Raw genomic sequence first — 7,206 nt, 5'->3', positions numbered from 1 at the left:
CAGAAACATGATGCCACTCTAAATGAAGGGGTGCGGAAGTTCTCCATCATTATACAGTAGAACGTCAGAGTTATGAACACCTCAGGAATGGAAGTGGATCGTAACTGAATTGAACAAAACATTATGGTTGTTCTTTCAAAAGTTTACAACTGAACATTGACTTAATATAGCTTTGCAACTTTACTATGCAGAAAAAAATGCTGCTTTTCTTTTTTAGTAGTTTATGTTTAGCACAGTACTGTACTTTTTTTTTTGGCTCTGCTGCTGCCTGACTGTGTACTTCCAGTTCCAAATGAGGTCTATGGTTCACTGGTCAGTTCCTAACTCTGAGGTTCTACTGTATTTCTCTCTCTCTCTCTCTCTCTCTCACACACACACACGTTAAAAGACCATCATTAAGGTGCAAGGCCAAGCACTCAGAAATGAGGAAATGCCAGAATTAAGGCTGCGTGTGCAATCTTTATTCAGTCCCCCATTCACTGCATTTTTTGATACAGTGTTTAATTACATGATCACCTTTTCCACAGGAGGAACTTGCTGTAGGGATGAATCAAGGATGCGCAGTAAAGGAGGCTGCTGTCTGTAAGACCCCTCACCTCATTTGTTACACAAGACATCTATAGGAGGAGAGGTTGAAAAAGTTGGGACTGTGTAGTTCACAGAAGAGGAATAAAAGGGGACATGATAGAGGCATAGGAAATAATGAATGGTACAGAGAAGGTAAGTCACTCCATACTATTCACCCTCTCGCTTAATTCAAGAATGAGAAGACATGCCAAACCAGCTTGATTTCCTTCTTTGACAGGTAACTGGTTTGGTGGGTAGGGGGAAAATCAGGTATTTTATGTCTACCGTGATTTCAGCAAGGTTTTTGACACAGGCCCACATGACATTCTCATAGGTGAGCTTGAAAAATGTGGGGTTGGCAGAACTACCATTAAGTGGATACTCTTTGCGGTTGTTTAACCATTTATGTAACTATTAATGGAATGATGTCAGGTTAGAGAGAGGTCTCAAGTGGGGTTCCACATGAATCTGTTCTGGGTCCAGTGTGGTTAAACATCTTTATTAATGACCTGGATGTAGGAATAGAGAGAATACTGATCAAATTTGCAAAGCTGGGGAGGGAGGGGGGGTTGCCAACACTTTGGAGGATAGAGCTAAAATTCAAAGGCATCTTGATAAATTGGAGAACTGGACTATTGACAACAAAATGAAATCCAACAAAGACAAATGTAAGGTGACAGGTTTCAGAGTGGTAGCCGTGTTAGTCTGTATCAGCAAAAACAATGAGGAGTCCTTGTGGCACCTTAGAGACTAACAAATTTATTTGGGCATAAGCTTTCGTGGGCTAGAACCCACTTCATCGGATGCATGAAGTGAAAAATACAGGAGCAGGTATAAATACATGAAAGGATGGGGGTTGCTTTACCAAGTGTTAGGTCAGTCTAACGAGACAAATCAATTAACAGCAGGATACCAAGGGAGGAAAAATAACTTTTGAAGTGGTAATGAGAGTGGCCTAGTTCAGACAGTTGACAAGAAGGTGTGAGTAACAGCAGGGGGAAATTAGTATTGGGGAAATTAGGTTTAGGTTTTGCTACACTTAGGGAAGAAAAACCAAATGCACAAATACAAAATGGGGGATAACTGGCTTGGCAACTGCACTGCTGAGAAGGATCTGGGAGTTGTGGTGGATCACAACCTCAATGTAAGTCCACAATACAACGTTGTTACAAAAAAAGCAAATGCAATTTTAGGTTGCATTAACAGAGGAATAGCATGCAAGTCATAGGAGGTGACAGTATCGCTCAACTCAGCCCTGGTTAGGTCTCAGATGGAGTACTGTGTACAGTTTTGGTCACCATATATAGAAAGGACGTAGAGAAACTGGAAAGGATCCAGAGGCGAGTTGCAAAGATGATCAAAGGATGGAACACAAGCCATGTGAGCAAAAGCTGCAGGAACTGGGTATGGTTAGTTTGGAAAGAGGAGATTAAAGGAGGACATGATGGGAGTCTTCAAATACTTGAAAGGGTGCCTTATAAAAAATGGAGAAAAGTTGTTCTCTCTTGCCAGAGAGAGCAGGACAAGAGGCAGTGGGTTCAAACTACAGCAGAACAGATTAAATCTCAGGAAAAATGTCCTAATTGTAAGAACAGCAGGACAATGGAACAGGCTGCCTAGGGAGGCTATGGAAGCTCCTTCACTGAAGGTTTTCAAATGAACATAAGAATGGCCCTACTGGGTTAGACCAAAGGTCCATCTAGCCCAGTATCCTGTCTTCCGACAGTAGCCAGTGCCAGGTGCCCCAGAGGGAATGAACAGAATAGTAATCATCAAGTGATCCATCCCCTGTCACCCATTCCCAGCTTTTGGTAATCAGCGGCTAAGGGCACCATCCCTGCCCATCCTGGCTAATAGCCATTGATGGACCTATCCTCCATGAATGTATCTAGTTATTTTTTGAACCTTATTATAGTCTTGGCTTCACAACATCCTCTGGCAAAGAGTTCCACAGGTTGACTGTGCATTGTGTGAAGAAATACTTCTTTTTATTTGTTTTAAACCTGCTACCTATTAATTTCATTTGGTGACCCCAGTTCTTGTGCTATGAGAACGGTAGATAACACTTCTTTATCTACTTTCTCTTCACCAGTCATGATTTTATAGACCTCTATCATATTTCCCCTTAGCCGTCTCTTTTCCAAGCTGAAAAGTCCCACTCTTTTTAATCTCTCCTCATATGGAAGCTGTTCCATACCCCTAATCATTTTTGTTGCCCTTTTCTGAACCTTTTTCAATTCCAATATCTCTTTTTTGAGATGGGGCAACCACATCTGCACACGGTATTCAAGATGTGGGCGTACCATGGATTTATATAGAGACAATATGATACTTTGTCTTATTCTCTATCCCTTTCTTAATGATTCCCAACATTGTTTGCTTTTTTGACTGCTGCTGCACTTGAGTGGATGTTTTCAGAGAACTAGCCACAATGCCTCCAAGATCTCTCTCTTGTGTGATAACAGCTAATTTAGACCTCATCATTTTATGTGTATATTTGGGATTGTTTTCTAATGTGCATTACTTTGCATTTATCAACACTGAATTTCACCTGCCATTTTGTTGCACAGTCACCCAGTTTTGTGAGATCTGTTTGGGACTTACTATCTTGAGCAGTTTTTTAATCATCTGCAAATTTTGCCACCTCACTGTTTACCCCCTTTTCCAGATCATTTATGAATATGTTTAATAGGACTGGTCCCAGAGCAGCCCCCTGGGGGACAACACTATTTACCTCTCTCCATTCTGAAAACTGACCATTTATTCCTACCCTTTGTTTCCTATCTTTTGACCAGTTACCAATCCATAAGAGCATCTTCCCTCTTATCCCGTGGCAGCTCACTTTGCATAAGAGCCTTCGGTGAGGGACCTTGTCAAAGGCTTTCTGAAAATCTAAGTTCACTATATCCACTGGATCCCCTTGGCCCACATGCTTGTTGACCCCCTCAAAGAATTCTAGTAGATTGGTGAGGCATGATTTCCCTTTGCTAAAACCGTGTTGACTCAACAAATTATGTTCATATATATGTCTGACAATATTGTTCTTTATTATAGTTTCAACCAGTTTGCCCGGTACTGAAGTCAGGCTTACAGGCCTGTAATTGCTGGGATCACCTCTGGAGCCCTTTTTAAAAATTGGTGTCACATTAGCTATCCTCCAATCATCTGGTACAGAACCTGATTTAAATGATAGGTTACATACTAGTTAGTAGTTCTGCAATTTCACATTTGAGTTCCTTCAGAACTCTTGGGTGAATACCATCAGGTCCTGTTGACTTATTGCTGTTTAATTTATCAACTTGGTCCAAAACCTCCTCTAATGATACCTCACTCTGGGACAGTTCCTCAGATCTGTCACCTAAAAAGAATGGCTCAGGTTTGAGAATCTCCCTCACATCTTCAGCCGTGAAGACCGATGCAAAGAATTCATTTAGTTTCTCCGCAATGGCCTTATCGTCCTTGAGTGCTCCTTTAGCACCTCGATCGTCCAGTGGCCCCACTGGTTGTTTAGCAGGTTTCCTGTTTCTGATGTACTTAAAAAAAAATTTGCTATTACTTTTTGAGTCTTTGACTAACTGTTCTTCAGATTCTTTTTTTGCCTTCCTAATTGTATTTTTACACTTCATTTGCCAGTCTTTATGCTCCTTTCTATTTTCCTCACTAGGATTTAACTTCCACTTTTTAAAGAATGCCTTTTTGCCTCTCACTGCTTCTTTTACTTTGTTGTTTAGCCACGGTGGCTCTTTTTTTGGTTCTCTTACTATGTTTTTTAATTTGGGGTATGCATTTAAGTTGAGACTCTATTATGGTGTCTTTAAAAAGTTTCCATGCAACTTGCAGAGCTTTCACTTTTGGCGCTGTACCCTTTAATTCCTGTTTAACTAGCCTCCTCATTTTTGTGTAGTTCCCCTTTCTGAAATTAAATGCTATGGTGTTGGGCCGCTGTGGTGTTTTTCCGGCCACAGGGATATTAAAATTAATTATATTATGGTCACTATTACCAAGTGGTCCAGCTATATTCACCTCTTGGACCAGATCCTGTGCTCCACTTAGGACTAAATCAAGAATTGCCTCTCCTCTGGTGGGTTCCAGGACCAGCTGCTCCAAGAAGCAGTCATTTAAGGTGTCAAGAATCTTTATCTCTGCATCCCATCCCGAGGTGACATGTACCCAGTCAATATGGGGATAATTGAAATCCCCCATTATTATTATTATTATTATTGAGTTTTTTATTTTTTTTTAAATGGGATAGAGAATAAGACGGAGAATATCTTATTGCCCTTATATAAATCCATGGTATGCCCACATCTTGAATACTGCATACAGATGTGGTCTCCTCATCTCAAAAAAGATATACCGGCATTAGAAAAGGTTCGGAGAAGGGCAACTAAAATGATTAGGGGTTTGGAATGGGTCCCATATGAGGAGAGATTAAAGAGGCTAGGACTTTTCAGCTTGGAAAAGAGGAGACTAAGGGGGGAGATGATAGAAGTATATAAAATCAAGAGTAGTGTGGAGAAAGTGAATAAGGAAAAGTTATATACTTGTTCCCATAATATAAGAACTAGGAACCACCAAATGAAACTAATGGGCAGCAGGTTTAAAACAAATAAAAGGAAGTTCTTCTTCACACAGCGCACAGTCAACCTGTGTAACTCCTTGCCTGAGAAGGCTGTGAATGCTAGGACTATAACAGGGTTTAAAAGAGAACTAGATAAATGCATGGAGGTTAAGTCTATTAATGGCTATTAGCCAGGATGGGTAAGGAATGGTGTTCTTAGCCTCTGTTTGTCAGAGGGTGGAGATGGATGGCAGGAGAGAGATCACTTGATCATTACCTGTTAGGTTCACTCCCTCTGGGACACCTGGCATTGGTCACTGTCGGTAGACAGGATACTGGGCTGGATGGACCTTTGGTCTGACCCAGTATGGCTGTTCTCTCTAATCTCCCTGAGCATTTCACAGTCACTATCACCATCCTGGTCAGGTGGTCGGTAATATATCCGTACCACTATATTCTTATTATTAGAGTATGGAATTTCTATCCATAGAGATTCCATGGTACAGTTTGATTCATTTACGATTTTTACTTCATTTGATTCTATGCTTGCTTTCACATATAATGCCACTCCCCCACCAGCACGACCTGTTCTGTCCTTCCAATATATTTTGTACCTTGGTATTACTGTATCCCATTGATTATCCTCATTCCACCAAGTTTCTGTGATGCCTATTATATCAATATCCTCATTTAATACGAGGCACTCTAGTTCACCCATTTTATTATTTAGACTTCTAGGACTGGTATATAAGCACTTTAAAAACTTGTCTCCTTTTAGCTATCTGCAATTACATGATGTAATTGAATGGGACTCTTTTTTATTTGACTGTTTCTGATCAGACCCTGCCTGTATTTTATCATTTTCCATCCTCTGGTCGTCACTAGGACAGAGATTCTCTATTAATAGATCCCCTAAGGGATGTCCGAGCCATGTGCTCCTCCGCACCTGTCGGCTTTTCCCCAGCCCTTAGTTTAAAAACTGCTCTACGACCTTTTTAATGTTAAGTGCCAGCAATCTGGTTCCATTTTGGTTTAGGTGGAGCCCATCCTTCCTGTATAGGCTCCCCCTTTCCCAAAAGTTTCCCCATTTCCTAATAAATCTAAATCCCTCCTCCCTACACCATCGTCTCATCCACCATTGAGACTCTGCAGTTCTGCCTGTCTAACTGGGAGCATTTCAGAGAATGCTACCATGGAGGTCCTGGACTTCAATCTCCTACCTAGCAGCCTAAATTTGGCCTCCGGGACCTCTCTCCTATCCTTCCCTATGTCAAGGAGACTGGATAGCCATCTGTCTTGGATGGTTTAGACCAGGGGTAGGCAACCTATGGCATGCGTGCCAAAGGCAGCACGTGAGCTCATTTTCAGTGGGACTCACACAGCCCGGGTCCTGGCCACCGGTCCGGGGGGCTCTGCATTTTAATTTAATTTTAAATGAAGCTTCTTAAACATTTTTAAAACCTTATTTACTTTACATACAAAAATAGTTTAGTTATATATTATAGACTTATAGAAAGAGACCTTCTAAAAACGTTAAAATGTATTACTGGCACGCGAAACCTTAAATTAAAGTGAATAAATGAAGCCTCGGCACACCACTTCTAACAAAATGAAGGGACAGTGTGGACCACGTGCCTGGCATAGCACAAAACTGTGCCTGTGGCTAAGACATATGCTTTATGCTGCTATTTGACCAGGGGCAAAAAACATAGCTCAGTTTCATCTGTTAGTGTCTCAGTGCAAATTAGGTGAATGTGTGATTTCCTCATTAGCCGACTTAACCAATGAGATTGATGTTGCATGGAGGATTTTGCTCCATGTCTTCAGGAACAGGGAGCAGCTCCCCACAGAAAGAGGAAGTCCACTTCCTCTGCAGAAGAGAAGCGCATTGTGTTGGTTTAAGATTTGTTGCTGCACCATGGAAGTCAATGGGAACAGGAGCAGGCCCTTGGTGTGCAACATCAGGTATTTAAACAAACAAAAAAGGCCTAATCATCAGAGAGGCTGGACACTGGAAGTTCTCATGGAGTCATCAGCAATTCTAGCTAAGCCTAAATAAAGATTGTGGTGTTTGCATT

The sequence above is a fragment of the Terrapene carolina genome, unplaced genomic scaffold (genome assembly GCF_002925995.2).
Source record: "Terrapene carolina triunguis isolate 2854851 unplaced genomic scaffold, T_m_triunguis-2.0 Scaffold42, whole genome shotgun sequence".
NCBI lineage: Eukaryota > Metazoa > Chordata > Testudines > Emydidae > Terrapene > Terrapene triunguis.
The sequence above is the reverse complement of the archived record's forward strand: the minus strand, read 5'-3'. Positions refer to the sequence as shown.